Raw genomic sequence first — 16,797 nt, forward strand, 5'->3', positions numbered from 1 at the left:
GTTGCTGCCTTCCAGTTCGTCTGCGGCTCCTCGGCAGTCGTGAGAAGGCAAATGTTGCATGAACGATGGACGCTGTCGATTAATGGAAGCGTTGCGAAGCACAGACGTGTAAACCAACGTAATCGATATGACCGTTTTGTACAGAGTGTGGGAGTTCAGACCGACTGTGTCTCGGTTGTATTGGTTGGGTGGATTACAATGACTGTCTCGCCTGCGATGTGAGGAATTGTTGCTATGCTGGTGTCATCAAGAATTAGTTGTGTTATACATGTTCATTTAAAAACGTACGTTTAGAGCAGTGGTTCTTAACCAGCGGTGCGAGATGCCCTTTCTGGGGGTGCGAGACATGTCAGATTTATTTCGAAGGTAAATCATCGAAAAAGACAAATTGAGCACGGGCACGTAAGTAACTCGTTAGTTTAATCGATGTCTATGTGTTTATGAACATTATGAATGTTATAACCATTGGGATCTCAAGGGGGGTGCAGGATGCAGTAAAGGTTAAGAACCACTGGTTTAGAGAGTATTTGCGTTGCGATACATTTCCACGTGATGATAAGCCACTTTGTTGAGCTATCATTTGTGAGAGCCAGGTCGCTTCTGAAAAAAAGAGCTCTTTCCAGCTCAGCGGGGCCCTTGCCCAGTAAAGTAAAATAAACGTGAAGGCTGCCGAGGATTCGCGTGAACCAACTTCTCACGAGATTTCGACTCGGACAAGCATTGATCATCGCGCGTGCAAATTCGATGCGTCCGCTGCAAGCGTAAGAACCTTCCAATAACAAGTCCCGGCCACACGCATCTCGGCGTCCGCGAGCTGAGCACGTGCCTGAGCCAACGCATTGGAAGGCGCATCATTGACCTTTTGTGCCGAGGTAAATGCTGCTTCCCAAATGTACGGTGCAGTATTATAATTTTGTGATGTATTTTTGTATTCACTTATTTTGACGCGTTATTACCTGCGTTATTATCTGTCTGTGTTGTACAATTGAATTAGCGACATGTGGATGTTGTTTATGGGTAGGGATTCATATTATGAAACACTTTTATTTTCTGCCTTACGTTCAGTCGGACACGTGAACCTAACCCTTTCCCCCACCCCTTTTCCCACCAAATATAAACGTCGTAGTCTCGACTTGAAGAACCGAACTCTAACGAATGTCGAGGCCTTACCTTATATCCCGTGAGAGTGTGTTGGCTGAAAACAACTTCAGCAAGGGTTGCGTTTACAAAGGAGAGGATGTTTACTCATCACAGCAGCGATTCCCATCTCCTGTGGTTCTCCATAGGGCGCCGCGGTGGCTAGGAGATGTTAACTACCTCGCCTGGTATACAGGAGATCGTGGGTTCGATTCTGATGCCTGCTGCTGTATATTTGGAGTTTGCGTCTCTCATCATCACGGTGGCTAGGAGATGTTAACTACCTCGCCTTGTATACAGGAGATCGTGGGTTCGATTCCGATTCTGATGCCTGCTGCTGTATATTTGGAGTTTGCGTCTCTCTCTCTCATCATCACGGTGGCTAGGAGATGTTTACTACCTCGCCTGGTCTACAGGAGATCGTGGGTTCGATTCCGATCCTGATGCCTGCTGCTGTATATTTGGAGTTTGCGTCTCTCTCATCAAGGTGGCTAGGAGATGTTTACTACCTCGCCTGGTATACAGGAGATCGTGGGTTCGATTCCGATCCTGATGCCTGCTGCTGTACATTTGGAGTTTGCGTCTCTCTCTCTCATCATCACGGTGGCTAGGAGATGTTAACTACCTCGCCTGGTCTACAGGAGGTCGTGGGTTCGATTCCGATCCTGATGCCTGCTGTATATTTAAAGTTTTCATGGCTTTTCCCCCATGCTCGCGTGAAATTTTCTCCGGGTCCTCCGGTAGTTCCCTCCACATTTAGAATGGACGTGCGTTTAGAGTATTTGGCTATTGCTAAGCATTTCCACGTCATGTTCTAATTCGTTGAGCTATGATTTGGGGCCAGGTCGCTTCTGCAAAAGAGCTCGACGGCCCAGTGGTAAAATAAATAAGAAATAGTTAGTTCAGCTCATAATTTACAGCCCTATCACTCCACTGCTAGACGAATGCCTTCCACGCATGGTGTCCGGTCATAGAGGTTCGTTTGACCATACTTCACGCTGGTCAGCTTTGGTTTTGGTGAAATCGTCGTGGTGACGGAGGGAAGCCAGGGCCGGTTCAGGTAATCCACCCGCCACTGATGTTAGCCGTGACCGGCCATCCAACTCGAGTCACCGGGTTTTTTTGTCCACGCAGCGTGCTAACCACTGCGCCACCACTCCCTATAGTTACTAATGGGCAATGATGATATACGAAAAAGTACATTTGTGTGCTGTGTGTGTGTATATTATGATTTTTAAACCGCCACGCTCCGGATTCATCGGGGCCGTCCATCTATCAAGTTCGCCCATGTATCACCAAAATGTAAGTCGAGAGCGGTGTGAAGAGCTTTCAGGGAGTCGAGGTGCGTTTCCCTTGTCAGTGCGAATCGTCGATGGCTAAATGTCGTCCCCCCCCCCCCCCAAAGACTGCGCGCCTCTGCGTTCATTCTGCGCGCGCACTGGGAACATCACGGCGGTTTTTGTACGCCGTGTTGAACTTCTTTCGCACCGTACGTCGCCCACCGCGCTCATCGGGAGGCGAGCGTGCACGTGGGGTGAGTCGTGTGGGGGAGCCGTGCCCCTGTCAACCCCCTGTGGGAGTGGTCGGTCACCTTTCCCATTACCACCGTTGGCTCAGGGCGGTTAAATTTAGACTTTTGTCACTGCAGGGAATCATATTCTTGGTTCTTTCGGTAAAGTCACGTAGATAGAAAATTAAAATGAAATAAAAAGCAAATGAAAAATTATTTAATTAATTAAAGCAAAAAACCACAACGTTTCGATCGCAACACAAGCGGTCGTGCTTTCTTGCTTTTATGATAAATGTTAATTTATTTTTGTATTTTATTTTTATTTCCCATCTACGTGACTTACCGAAAGAACCGAGAATATGGCTCAGGGCTGTCGATACTGCTTTGAGCAAGAAGCCACTTCGGCGTGGATATTTTTTATTTTTTGCTCTGTATTATACTTTACAGTGCAGAGAAGCGCGGCCATAATTGCCCCTCAAGTGACCGCAAGTGATGGTTTAGAGATAAACGTGACAGCTTGGGAGGCTGGTTTTTTTCCCCCCCGCTGGAGTCAGAGATGTTCTTGCCTTTTGTTTTGCCTGACTCGCATTCTGAGTTGCCGCTGTGCTTGTAATGTCCAGCAACCCGAGTTCGATTCCCACTCGCGGCCACCGCCAGTGACTATATTCTAAACCGGCCCTCTGCGCCTACCCCGAGGTCGACTCAGCCTCAAATGTGTACCCGGAGTGATGTGTGAATATCGCCGCTGGGAATACAAAGGCGGCCGGGCGTGGTGCAGGCCACCATACTCCCCTCGTATGCTGTGGCGGCTTTCATTGGTGTTCGCTCGCAGCACTTGCCCCAATAGTCTTTGAAGGCTGTATGGGGGATCTTTGTCTTTGTAATGGTGAGCACACTGGCGTGGTGTGAGATCCAAATTTAGTAATTTTTCAGTGTTGGGATGTTTTGGCCAATACCCAGTTAACGTATGTTTTTTTTCTATATACATCAACTTATTAAACGATTTACTCACTTTTTAGATTACCCACTGAGCTATGTAGCTCTTTTTGAGAAGCGACCTGGCCACAAATGATAGCCCAACATGTGGAAATGTACAGCAGCCAAAGAGTCTAAAACGCACGCTACTAAATTGTGGAGGGAAAAACCCAGATGTCCCGGAGAAAAAAAATCCACGCGATCACGGAGAGAGACACGCAAACTCCATATATAGAGCAGGCGTCAGGGTCGGGATCGAACCCGCGACCGCTCTTGTATACCTGGCGAGGTAGTTAACATCTCGCCACCGGAGGAAACGCATGGCGTACATGGGTCGTGAGAGATCGAGAGGGAACATACAAACCCCCACACAGACACACGGCAGCAGGCACCCGTGTCGGGAATCGAACCGAGATGGGACAGGTGTCAACGACAAAGGCGGTCGTGTTGCCTTTTAATTCGCATCTCTACGTGGTCGCTGTCTGAGGATGTTTCGATTAAAGTAAAACAAATCCCGAGACCCGTGTCGGGATTCGTTGGTGGGGTGGTTGGGGGGGGGCGATTGGGGGGGGGGGGGGTTGGAGGGGGTGGGGGGGTTGGAGGGGGTGGGGGGGAGTTGTCAGTCCGCTGTTTGCCCGGCCGTGTGAGCCCCGTTCTTTTGTTCGGCCGCCGAAGTGGCTCGTGTCTGGCCGTGCTGTCACCTGGTTAAATACGCCGCGGCTCAATGGAAATTGCTGTCTTTGCGTCTTTGTGTGTGCGTGCGCTCTCGCCCCCCGTCGGTGACGCGCCTGTTGTTCTTATTGTTGTTGTTCTTGTTGTTCTTGTTATTCTTCCACGCGGCTGCGGTTGCGTTGACCGACGGCGTGGACGTGACACGGGGAGATGCTCTCCAGAGGCTCGCTCCGAGGCCACGGACAAAGCAGAGCGGCATTGCTTTATGCATTTGGGGGGGGGGGGGGGGATCGTCTTCTCGTTTCGTACGGGGCTGCCGATGTAGATGGCAGAGCGACAAACTCCAAATTCACATTCGGGTGGTCAAGCCAGTAGGTAGCCAGCCGCGTCAGGAGCGGTGAGCGGAGTGCATCGGACGCACGGTGCGAAAGAAGTTCACCGCCAGCCGTGGTCAATCCACTACTGGACGACTAACCATCAGCTGGACGAGTGATCGTCGGCCGTGGCCTGTCAGTCCACTGCTGGATTATTAACCCATCAGCTGAATGATTGACCCGTCAGTCGTGGCCAGTCCACTGCTGGATTAATTCCCATAATCTGGCTAATTGACCATCAGCCGTGGTCAATCCACTGCTGGATGAATGACCCATCAGCTGAATGGATGACCCATCAGTCGAAGCCAATTAACTGCTGGATGAATGACCATTATCTGGATAATTGACCGTCAGCCGTGCTCAATTCACTGCTGGATGAATGACCCATCAGCTGAATGATTGACCCATCAACTGTGGTCAAGCCACTGCTGGATGATTGACCAGCTGGATAATTGACCGTCAGCCGTGCTCAATTCACTGCTGGATGAATGACCCATCAGCTGAATGATTGACCCATCAACTGTGGTCAAGCCACTGCTGGATGATTGACCAGCTGGATAATTGACCGTCAGCCGTGCTCAATTCACTGCTGGATGAATGACCCATCAGCTGAATGATTGACTCATCAACTGTGGTCATTCCACGGCTGGATGATTGATCAGCTGGACATTGACCAGCTAGACAATTGACCAGCTGGATAATTGACCGTCAGCCGTAGTCAATCCACTGCTGGATGAATGACCATCATCTGGATAATTCACCAATCAACTGTTAGTCGTGGTCAATCCACTGCTGAATGAAGGCCTCCCAAAGCCGCTGCCATCTCTCGCGGTCCTGCGATCTTCTCATCCACCTCCCGTATGCCCCAGATTATAACGTGGACTTCCCCCCCCCCCCCCCATCTGAATTTTAAAGCAAAACTCGGCGGTGCGTCTTGCAGTCTGCTAGGCGTGTCTGTGTGCGTGCGTGCGCGCTCAAACTAGATTCCTCCAGTCTAAATACACATTTCTGATTATGATAACTTTATTGACATCGGGCACGAGTGTGGCAGTGCGTCTAACTTTCCCGGAGCGTCTTACAATCCGGAGAATACGGCTGCATCTGCTCACCGGCCCATGCCGTCGCTCCGTCTCCACGGGTGGATGTGTTCTCTCTTGCGTGTCCTTTATGGTGAAGAGAGGCGCTCATTACAACCGCTGACAAAGTGGCCGTGCATGCTCGCAGTTCGTCGTGCACGCTGCGCTGCGAACCCGGCGACCCGAGTTCGATTCCCGCTGACGGCCACCGCCGGGGAGACAAAGGCGGCCGGGCGTGGTGCTGACACACCCAACCCCGTCGGGCGCCTTGCCGGCCATCACAAGTGCTCGCTAACAGCACTTGCTCCGACGGTCTTGTCGCTTTTGTTCGCGCGAGAGACCGGCCCCGTACAACTGCGTTGACACCGGCCACGAGGTTTTGAGTTGCGTCTTGTGATCGGGAGGCTCCGGGTCATCAAAGTCATCGACGTCGATTGCCCTTCTCCCCCCGCACCTCCGATGAGCACGGTCGGCTACTCGCTCACAGCCCTTGCCCCGACAGTCTTTGAAGGCTGCACGGGGGGTGGGGATCTTTTGGATGGTGGGGGTTGCCACCCTTCTCCACGGACGCTAACCCAGTCACGTGTCTCGGTCAGCCGAGGTCAAGGGGGTGTGGCAACCTGTGGAACCCGGCGCCGCACAAGGCTCTTTAAGGGGGCCCGGCTTTGTTGTTTATTCACGAGCCGCCGTCCCGTATTCACCGGCGTGCATCGCGGCTCTTCAGATATTGAGTTGCTTTTTTTCTTCTTCGTTTGTTTTTTCGTTTCTGAATTCGAAAAGTACTCATAACTTGTTTTTAATTCCACGATACTGAAGAGTTTTTTGGTTTCTTATATATGTCTTTGGGGGGGTGGGGTTAGATGGCGTAAACGTCAATGAGTCGTGAAACCCGCCACCTGCCCAACGCAGCTACATTAGTAAGGCTCTGCCACGTGAACAAAAGGGGTTGCCAGGTCGGTACTCGTACAGCAACACCGGGGGTGTCTGGAGAGTGAGCCCGCGACATTTACCATTCGAGTGCCGTGAAGTTTCCCCGATCTGACCCAAACACCTCTATCGTGGATAATTGTTTAATTAGTGGTCTTCGCGAAAGCCCCATAACAAAATTGTCTTCTCGTTGTTATGTTTTGGTTGCAGACCGCTCGCCTAGGGAACTAAAACACGGCGTCATTCCACACGAAGGCCCTCACAAAGCGCGTGACATTAAACACGTGGAGTCAAATTCGACACCGGTTCCAGACCAGTGCCGGATGAAGCTCGTGCGGGGCCTGTAGCGTGATGTTATCAAGGTGCCCTACATTAAAAAAACAAATATAAAAACACACATTTTTACTTGCATAGTAAAGTTATTGTATTTTTTCATTTCCTATACAGCCAGATAATACGACAAATCGCTAACCTTAAACACCCAGTCGTTCATAAAGGTTGAAGGCAGTATAGTACTATAGTAATAGAGCAAGTGCAGAATCAGTGAACCGGAATTGATAGCTTGCGCGGGGCCCTTGAAAGTGCGGGGCCCGTAGCTCCATATGTAGTAGTAGTAGTAGCTACTACTACTACTACATATGTAGTAGTAATAGCTACATATGTAGTAGTAGCTACTACTACATATGTAATAGTAGCTACTATTACATATGTAGCAGTAGTACATATGTAGTAGTAGCTACTACTACATATGTAGCTACACTTGCTACGAGGATAATCCGGCACTGTTCCAGACGTCGGTACAAAGTCAATTCCTGCCACGCAAGATGCCAATCGCCACCACCCCTGCCGCCCCGACTGTCCCGGTCAAATACAGACAGGTGGCAAGCCTACCCCAACAACAACAACCACCTCCATTCGCCACTAAGTGGCGGAGAAGTCACCATGGCGCTTGTGCCAGGCTAGGTGCACGTTGAGGCCACGTGGAGTGTCAAACGCCCGTCGGCAGGAGGTCACGGGGCAGACCCAGCAGGTGCCACGGGGCAGACCCAGCAGGTGCCACGGGTCGACTGACTGAGATGAGTGGCCGATGCACCACCTGTGCCCCCTACTCTGCCAACTCGCTGTGTGTTTATCCACCCGGCGCTCCGCTCGTTGTTGTGAGTGTCACTCCTCTGCCCTCCGATGTTGCTGGAGGGCGACTGCCTCCAACTGCCCAGTAGTGTCCTTCACGAGCCTCCTCCACAGAGGCTGATCTTGACACCGCTGGTACCAGGCAAGCCCCCCACCCATTCACCCACCACCACCTTGCAACTGGCTTTACACGTCTAGCGGCTTGCGCACCTAGGAATGTTCACGTGTTGTGTGTACAGTACGCCTCCGCGCAAGGCGAGAGATGGGAATGATATGTAAAAAAAACAAGTTATTAATATATATATAAATACATAAAGAGAGCTGTTTCTAGAGTGGTGGTTGGTCAACTCTTTCGACGCTAGCCAGACGGACACGGAAGAGAGAGAGGGTACAGCAGCCAGATGTAGTAACAGTTTCCAGAACGTCGCTCCCTGGACAGAAGCTCCGCGCTTCCTTCTCCACTCTGCTGTCCCCATACGGAGCTGCGTCCCTTAATACATTGCCGGCGAAATCACCGATTCTGGTCTTCAGTTACTTCAATCAAATGGCGAGCGAGCACACAGACACGCGGGGCATCTCCTAACTTGACCGCACGCCTTGTAGTGAACCAGTGGTGATGCCGATGTAGATACACTCATGTCTGGTATTGGCTATTGTTCACAATTGCACCCAGTACATTTAAAAAGAAAACCAAAAACGAATAACGTCAGTGGCGATTCACATTCAGACTGTTCGTCGGAATCCACTCCTCGCATTGGCCAGCAGCGTGGTGAAGTATGGTGAAAAAACACGTGGTAGATACATGACGCGGGGGGGGGGGGGCTTCATCCAGCAGTGGATTGGCAACGAATTGTTTAACTATTATTGTGTTAATTAATTTCAGAAATGTGGTGGTAGGTGATGTTTGAAATGCGTTTGGTAGAGAACATGCAAGCGAACATTTGAATTCGTGTGCATTTCAACAAGACTGGCAACGATACTAACCAGGGTATATTCACTCTGTGCATGTACGAGTGGATGGGTCAGCACACGTGTGGGTATAAGGGGAGCGGTCGTGTAGCGGTTAGCGCGCAGCGCTACGAACCCAGCGGACGCGAGTTCAATTACCGCTCACGGCCAACACAAGCCCGCGAATATCTGAACCGGTCCCACTAGGTCGACTCAGCCTCAAATGAGTACCCGGCGCGATGTGTAAACATTGGGAAGACAAAAGCGGCCGGGCGTGCCGCGCTCGCCTTCGTAGGTGCTTGCTAACAGCACTTGTCCGAACATTCTGTTACAGGCTATACGAGGACCTTTGTCTTTGTACACGCATGCGTGCGTTCACCTTGCTCCCTCAACTTGGCGGCCAACAACAACAACCCATCTCGCAAGCAGCACCACGCACACATATATCGTTGTACACCACGCCGTGGCAATAACACGAACAAAACCGCACGTCATGAGTCAGAAACACCCCCCCCCCCCGTGAACCGCACACGATACTAAAATCAACACACGAGGAATTACAACAATTGCGCCCATTGATCGGTGCAAGCGACAGAGAAGAAATTCCCACCGAGCCTGTGTCACCACTTTTTATCCTCCGTAAATGCTCTTCTTGAAGGGGGGTGGGGGTCGACTGGTGCTGGTGCTCGCGGTGGTGGTGCTGGCGGTGGTGGTGGTGTTGGCAGTGCTGGTGCTCGCGGTGATGGTGGCGGTGGTGGTGCTGGCGGTGCTGGCAGTGGTGGTAGTGTTGGTGGTGGTGCTGGCGTTGGTGGTGCTGGTGGTGTTGGTGGTTGCGGTGGTGGTGGTGCTGGCGGTGGTGGTTGCGGTGGTGGTTGCGGTGGTGGTGGTAGCGGTGGTGGTGGTAGTTGTGGTGGTGGCGATGGTGCTAGTGGTGCTGGCGTTGGTGGCGGTGCTGGCGTTGGTGGCGGTGGTGGTTTCGGTGGCGGTGGTGCTGGCGGTGGTGGTGGTGTCGATGGTGCTAGTGGTGGTGTTGGTGCTGATGGTGGTGGTGTGGGGGGAGTGAATGGGTGGGTGGTTTGTGTGAAGCTTCTGTGGATTAAATCTCATGAATGGAAACGCAATTTAGTTTTGGAGTCGAAGCTATTTACTTCAAAGAGCTCCCTTATTGCTTTTAATGGGCGCCCCCTCCGCCCCCATCGAGCGGTAATCGATGGCTTCAAGACGATGAGACGCTCTCTCTCTTTCTCTCTCCCTTTCTCTGGTGTCCTCTCTATTTTTTTCCTCCTCTCTCTCGCTTGCGTTGAAACCCGAGGCAAGTCCGACTCACGCAGGGACGATTTGCGGTAGGGCTTAAACGTCAGGGCAATTATTTGTTTAAGGTCGATTTGTAATCAATATGACACTGATGAGAACAATAAGAGTAAGCGTCGCCGTCCCGTCCCTCGAGGTATGGCGGCATCGGGGCGACCGCCCCGGGACCCGCGCATTGTGGGTGGAGGGCACGAGTCGACGTCACGGTGTCAGGCGGAACACTCTCCGGCTGAGATTGAAGGCGTCGATAGCAGAGCCGGATTATCCTCTGGCGGTTGGTGGTGCTGGCGGTAGTAGCTACTAATCTCAGAAGTAGTAGAAGTAGCTACTACTACATATGTAGAAGTAGCTACTATTACATATGTAGAAGTAGCTACTACTACATATATATAATTAGCTACTACTACATATGTAGAAGTAGCTACTACTACATATATAGAAGTAGCTACTACTACATATGTAGAAATAGCTACTACTACATATATAGAAGTAGCTACTACTACATATATAGAATTAGCTACTACTACATATGTAGAAGTAGCTACTACTACATATATAGAAGTAGCTACTACTACATATGTAGAAGTAGCTACTACTACATATATAGAAGTAGCTGCTACTACATATATAGAAGTAGCTACTACTACATATGTAGAAGTAGTAGCTACTACTACATATGTAGTAGCTACTACTACTTTCAAGGGCCCCGCGCTAAATGCTTTCACGCTATCAATCCCGGTTCAGTGATTCTGCACTTGCTCTATTACTATAGTACTATACCGCCTTCAACTTTTATGAACAACTGGGTGTTTAAGGTTAAAGATCGGTCGTATTATCTGGCTGTAATAGCAATAAAAAAATACAATTACTTTACTGTGCAAGTTTTTTTTTTATATTTACGTGTCTTTTTTTTCGTTCCATTCAGGGCCCCTTTATAACATCACATGTTACAGGCCCCGCACTCGCTTCATCCGGCACTAGTCGGTAGGGCTCCACACGGTGTGAGTTGCCCCCGCCCCCCCCTTTCAATCTACGGACGTCCCCAAGAGTCGGGGCGTGCTGTGAGTGTCGCTGACGGTGGTGGCGCTGCGGCTTCGCACTGCCGCGTTCTGCGACGCGAACGACGAAAGTCGAACGCGTTTAGATTCCGTCTCCCGGTGCAAGCGTCTTCAATTCCCCCCTCTACCACCACCACCACCGCCCCCCCCCTCTCTTTATTTTACGATCAGAGGCAACAAGAAGATGCTTGGTGTAGTCGGCACTTTGCTTCGTTCATCATTTCGTTTTTTTGTCAATGCTTTGTTTAATGTGCCCCCCTCCCCTCCATCTCCGCCGCCTCTGTGCCACCGAGGAGTGCTGTAGTCGTCGTCGTAGTCGTCATCGGGTTCGGCTGCAGTCGAGAGGTCGCGTCTGGTGGGATGGGGGGGGGGGTACACGCGTGGGTTTACTGTCCATCTCATGCCGGGACGCAGTGGCCAGCTGGACAGAGTGGACCCAGAGCAGAGGGCCCTCTTGAGAGCTGCCGTCTCGTGGAAGTCCTTCTGCCGGCGGGGGCCAGAGCCAGACATTTGCAGGGATGCGATTCTACCCACCCCCCGCACCTGATTTGTTGTTGTTGTTGTTTATGAATGACTCTTCTCTGCCACGGGGTTTTGTCAATGGAGCTGCTCAATGCTCGACAGATGAGCACAGACGTTTGGTCAACTTCTGTCGTCCTACAAAACAGGGAATCTCTCTCCGACTTCGTTACCCTGTCCTCTCGTTACCCTGTCTCCACGTTAACTCGTTACCCTCCCCGTGACTCTCCCCGTGACTCTCCTCTCCCCTTGACTCTCTCCCTGTAACTATTTCTTTCTCTCCACGTTGCTCTATCCCCGTTTACCTCTCCTTCCCCCGTGACTCTCCCCATGACTCTCCCCGTGACTCTCCTAGTGACTCTCCACTGCCCGTGACTGTCCCCGTGACTCTCCCCGTGACTCTCCACTCCCGGTGACTCGCTGTCCAAATTGCCCCATTCCCGTATCCCTTTCCCACCTTAGTGACTCTCCCCGTTACTCTTTCTCTTACTTTGTCCCTCCCTGTGACTCTCCCTATAACTCTCTCTTAAATCTGTCTCCCCTTGATTCCCAATTGTCATGGGGTCCCAGTAACTGCGCCACCGCCCCCTCTCCCCCTTTCTCTGTACCAGGGCAGGAGAAGTTTCCTGCTGTGTAGATAAGAGGTCACTTGAAAGGATCTCAGAAGTATTTCTGTAATCTCAGGAGTATTTCTGTAATCTCAGAAGTAGTTCTGTAATCTCAGAAGCAGGTCTGCAATCTCAGAAGTAGTTCTGTAATCTCAGAAGCAGTTCTGCAATCTCAGAAGTAATTCTGTAATCTCAGAAGTAGTATTTCTGTAATCTCAGAAGTAATTCTGTAATCTCAGAAGTAATTCTGTAATCTCAGAAGTAGCTCTGTAATCTCAGAATTAGTTCTGTAATCTCAGAAGTATTTCTGTAATCTCAGAAGTAGTTCTGTAATCTCAGAAGTAGCTCTGTAATCTCAGAAGTAGTTCTGCAATCTCAGAAGTAGGTCTGTCATCTCAGAAGTAGGTCTGTCATCTCAGAAGTAATTCTGTAATCTCAGAAATAATTATGTAATCTCAGAAGTAATTCTGTAATCTCAGAAGTAATTCTGTAATCTCAGAAGTAATTCTGTAATCTCAGAAGTAATTCTGTAATCTCAGAAGTAATTCTGTAATCTCAGAAGTAATTCTGCAATCTCAGAAGTATATCTGTAATCTCAGAAGTAATTTTGTAATCTCAGAAGTAGCTCTGTAATCTCAGAAGTAGTTCTGGAATCTCAGAAGTACTTCTGTAATCTCAGAAGTAATTCTGTAATCTCAGAAGTAATTCTGCCAACTCAGAAGTAGTTCTGCAATCTCAGAAGTAGGTCTGTCATCTCAGAAGTAGGTCTGTCATCTCAGAAGTAATTCTGTAATCTCAGAAATAATTCTGTAATCTCAGAAGTAATTATGTAATCTCAGAAGTAATTCTGTAATCTCAGAAGTAGTTCTGTAATCTCAGAAGTAATTCTGTAATCTCAGAAGTAATTTTGTATTCTCAGAAGTAGCTCTGTAATCTCAGAAGTAGTTCTGTAATCTCAGAAGTACTTTTGTAATCTCAGAAATAGTTCTGTAATCTCAGAAGTAATTCTGTAATCTCAGAAGTAGCTCTGTAATCTCAGAAGTAGCTCTGTAATATCAGAAGTAATTCTGTAATCTCAGAAGTAGCTCTGTAATCTCAGAAGTAATTCTGTAATCTCAGAAGTAGTTCTGTAATCTCAGATGTACCTCTGTAATCTCAGAAGCAATTCTGTAATCTCAGAAGTAGCTCTGTCATCTCAGAAGTAATTCTGTAATATTAGAAGTAGCTCTATAATCTCAAAAGTAGCTCTGTAATCTCAGAAGTAATTCTGTAATCTCAGAAGTAGTTCTGTAATCTCAGAAGTAGCTCTGTAATCTCAGAAGCAATTCTATAATCTCAGAAGTAGCTCTGTAATCTCAGAAGAAATACTGTAATCTCTGAAGTAATTCTGTAATCTCAGAAGTAATTCTGTCAACTCAGAAGTAGTTCTGCAATCTCAGAAGTAGGTCTGTCATCTAAGAAGTAATTCTGTAATCTCAGAAGTAATTCTGCAATCTCAGAAGTAATTTTGTAATCTCAGAAGTAATTCCGTAATCTCAGAAGTAATTATGTAATCTCAGAAGTAATTCTGCAATCTCAGAAGTATTTCTGTAATCTCAGAAGAAATTCCGTAATCTCAGAAGTAATTCTCCAATCTCAGAAGTATTTCTGTAATCTCAGAAGTAAATCTGCAATCTCAGAAGTAGTTCTGCAATCTCAGAAGTAGTTCTGCAATCTCAGAAGTAGTTCTGCAATCTCAGAAGTAGTTCTGTAATCTCAGAAGTAATTCTGTAACCTCAGAAGTAGATCTGTAATCTCAGAAGTAATTCTGTAATCTCAGAAGTAGTTCTGTAACCTCAGAAATAGCTCTGTAATCTCAGACGTAGTTCTGGAATCTCAGAAGTACTCCTGTAATCTCAGAAGTAATCTCAGAAGTAATTCTGCCAACTCAGAAGTATTTCTGTAATCTCAGAAGAAATTCTGTAATCTCAGAAGTAATTCTCCAATCTCAGAAGTATTTCTGTAATCTCAGAAGTAATTCTGCAATCTCAGAAGTAGTTCTGCAATCTCAGAAGTAGTTCTGCAATCTCAGAAGTAGTTCTGCAATCGCAGAAGTAATTCTGTAACCTCAGAAGTAGATCTGTAATCTCAGAAGTAATTCTGTAATCTCAGAAGTAGGTCTGTAATCTCAGAAGTAATTCTGTAAACTCAGAAGTAGATCTGTAATCTCAGAAGTAATTCTGTAATCTCAGAAGTAGTTCTGTAACCTCAGAAATAGCTCTGTAATCTCAGAAGTAGTTCTGGAATCTCAGAAGTACTTCTGTAATCTCAGAAGTAATTCTGTAATCTCAGGAGTAATTCTGCCAACTCAGAAGTAGTTCTGCAATCTCAGAAGTAGGTCTGTCATCTCAGAAGTAGGTCTGTCATCTCAGAAGTAATTCTGTAATATCAGAAATAATTCTGTAATCTCAGAAGTGATTCTGTAATCTCAGAAGTTATTCTGTAATCTCAGAAGTAGTTCTGCAATCTCAGAAGTAATTCTGCAATCTCAGAAGTAGTTCTGTAATCTCAGAAGTACTTCTGTAATCTCAGAAGTAGCTCTGTAATCTCAGAAATAGTTCTGTAATCTCAGAAGTAATTCTGTAATCTCAGAAGTAGCTCTGTAATCTCAGAAGTAATTCTGTAATCTCAGAAGTAGTTCTGTAATCTCAGAAGAACCTCTGTAATCTCAGAAGCAATTCTGTCATCTCAGAAGTAGCTCTGTAATCTCAGAAGTAATTCTGTAATATCAGAAGTAGCTCTGTAATCTCAGAAATAGCTCTGTAATCTCAGAAGTAATTCTGTAATCTCAGAAGTAGTTCTGTAATCTCAGAAGTAGCTCTGTACTCTCAGAAGCAATTCTGTAATCTCAGAAGTAGCTCTGTAATCTCAGAAGTAATTCTGTAATCTCAGAAGTAGTTCTGTAATCTCAGAAGTAGCTCTGTAATCTCAGAAGTAGTTCTGTAATCTCAGAAGTAATTCTGTAATCTCAGAAGTAATTCTGTAATCTCAGAAGTAGTTCTGTAATCTCAGAAGTAATTCTGTAATCTCAGAAGTAGTTCTGTAATCTCAGAATTAGTTCTGTAATCTCAGAAGTAATTCTGTAATCTCAGAAGTAGTTCTGTAATCTCAGAAGTAGCTCTGTAATCTCAGAAGCAATTCTGTAATCTCAGAAGTAGCTCTGTAATCTCAGAAGAAATACTGTAATCTCAGAAGTAATTCTGTAATCTCAGAAGTAATTCTGTCAACTCAGAAGTAGTTCTGCAATCTCAGAAGTAGATCTGTAATCTCAGAAGTAATTCTGTAATCTCAGAAGTAGTTCTGTAACCTCAGAAATAGCTCTGTAATCTCAGACGTAGTTCTGGAATCTCAGAAGTACTCCTGTAATCTCAGAAGTAATCTCAGAAGTAATTCTGCCAACTCAGAAGTATTTCTGTAATCTCAGAAGAAATTCTGTAATCTCAGAAGTAATTCTCCAATCTCAGAAGTATTTCTGTAATCTCAGAAGTAATTCTGCAATCTCAGAAGTAGTTCTGCAATCTCAGAAGTAGTTCTGCAATCTCAGAAGTAGTTCTGCAATCTCAGAAGTAATTCTGTAACCTCAGAAGTAGATCTGTAATCTCAGAAGTAATTTTGTAATCTCAGAAGTAGGTCTGTAATCTCAGAAGTAATTCTGTAAACTCAGAAGTAGATCTGTAATCTCAGAAGTAATTCTGTAATCTCAGAAGTAGTTCTGTAACCTCAGAAATAGCTCTGTAATCTCAGAAGTAGTTCTGGAATCTCAGAAGTACTTCTGTAATCTCAGAAGTAATTCTGTAATCTCAGGAGTAATTCTGCCAACTCAGAAGTAGTTCTGCAATCTCAGAAGTAGGTCTGTCATCTCAGAAGTAGGTCTGTCATCTCAGAAGTAATTCTGTAATATCAGAAATAATTCTGTAATCTCAGAAGTGATTCTGTAATCTCAGAAGTTATTCTGTAATCTCAGAAGTAGTTCTGCAATCTCAGAAGTAATTCTGCAATCTCAGAAGTAGTTCTGTAATCTCAGAAGTACTTCTGTAATCTCAGAAGTAGCTCTGTAATCTCAGAAATAGTTCTGTAATCTCAGAAGTAATTCTGTAATCTCAGAAGTAGCTCTGTAATCTCAGAAGTAATTCTGTAATCTCAGAAGTAGTTCTGTAATCTCAGAAGAACCTCTGTAATCTCAGAAGCAATTCTGTCATCTCAGAAGTAGCTCTGTAATCTCAGAAGTAATTCTGTAATATCAGAAGTAGCTCTGTAATCTCAGAAATAGCTCTGTAATCTCAGAAGTAATTCTGTAATCTCAGAAGTAGTTCTGTAATCTCAGAAGTAGCTCTGTACTCTCAGAAGCAATTCTGTAATCTCAGAAGTAGCTCTGTAATCTCAGAAGTAATTCTGTAATCTCAGAAGTAGTTCTGTAATCTCAGAAGTAGCTCTGTAATCTCAGAAGTAGTTCTGTAATCTCAGAAGTAATTCTGTAATCTCAGAAGTAATTCTGTAATCTCAGAAGTAGTT

This window comes from Petromyzon marinus, chromosome 19, assembly GCF_048934315.1.
Source record: "Petromyzon marinus isolate PM22_M1 ecotype Great Lakes invasive population chromosome 19, UKy_Petmar_22M1.pri1.0, whole genome shotgun sequence".
NCBI classification, from domain to species: domain Eukaryota; kingdom Metazoa; phylum Chordata; class Hyperoartia; order Petromyzontiformes; family Petromyzontidae; genus Petromyzon; species Petromyzon marinus.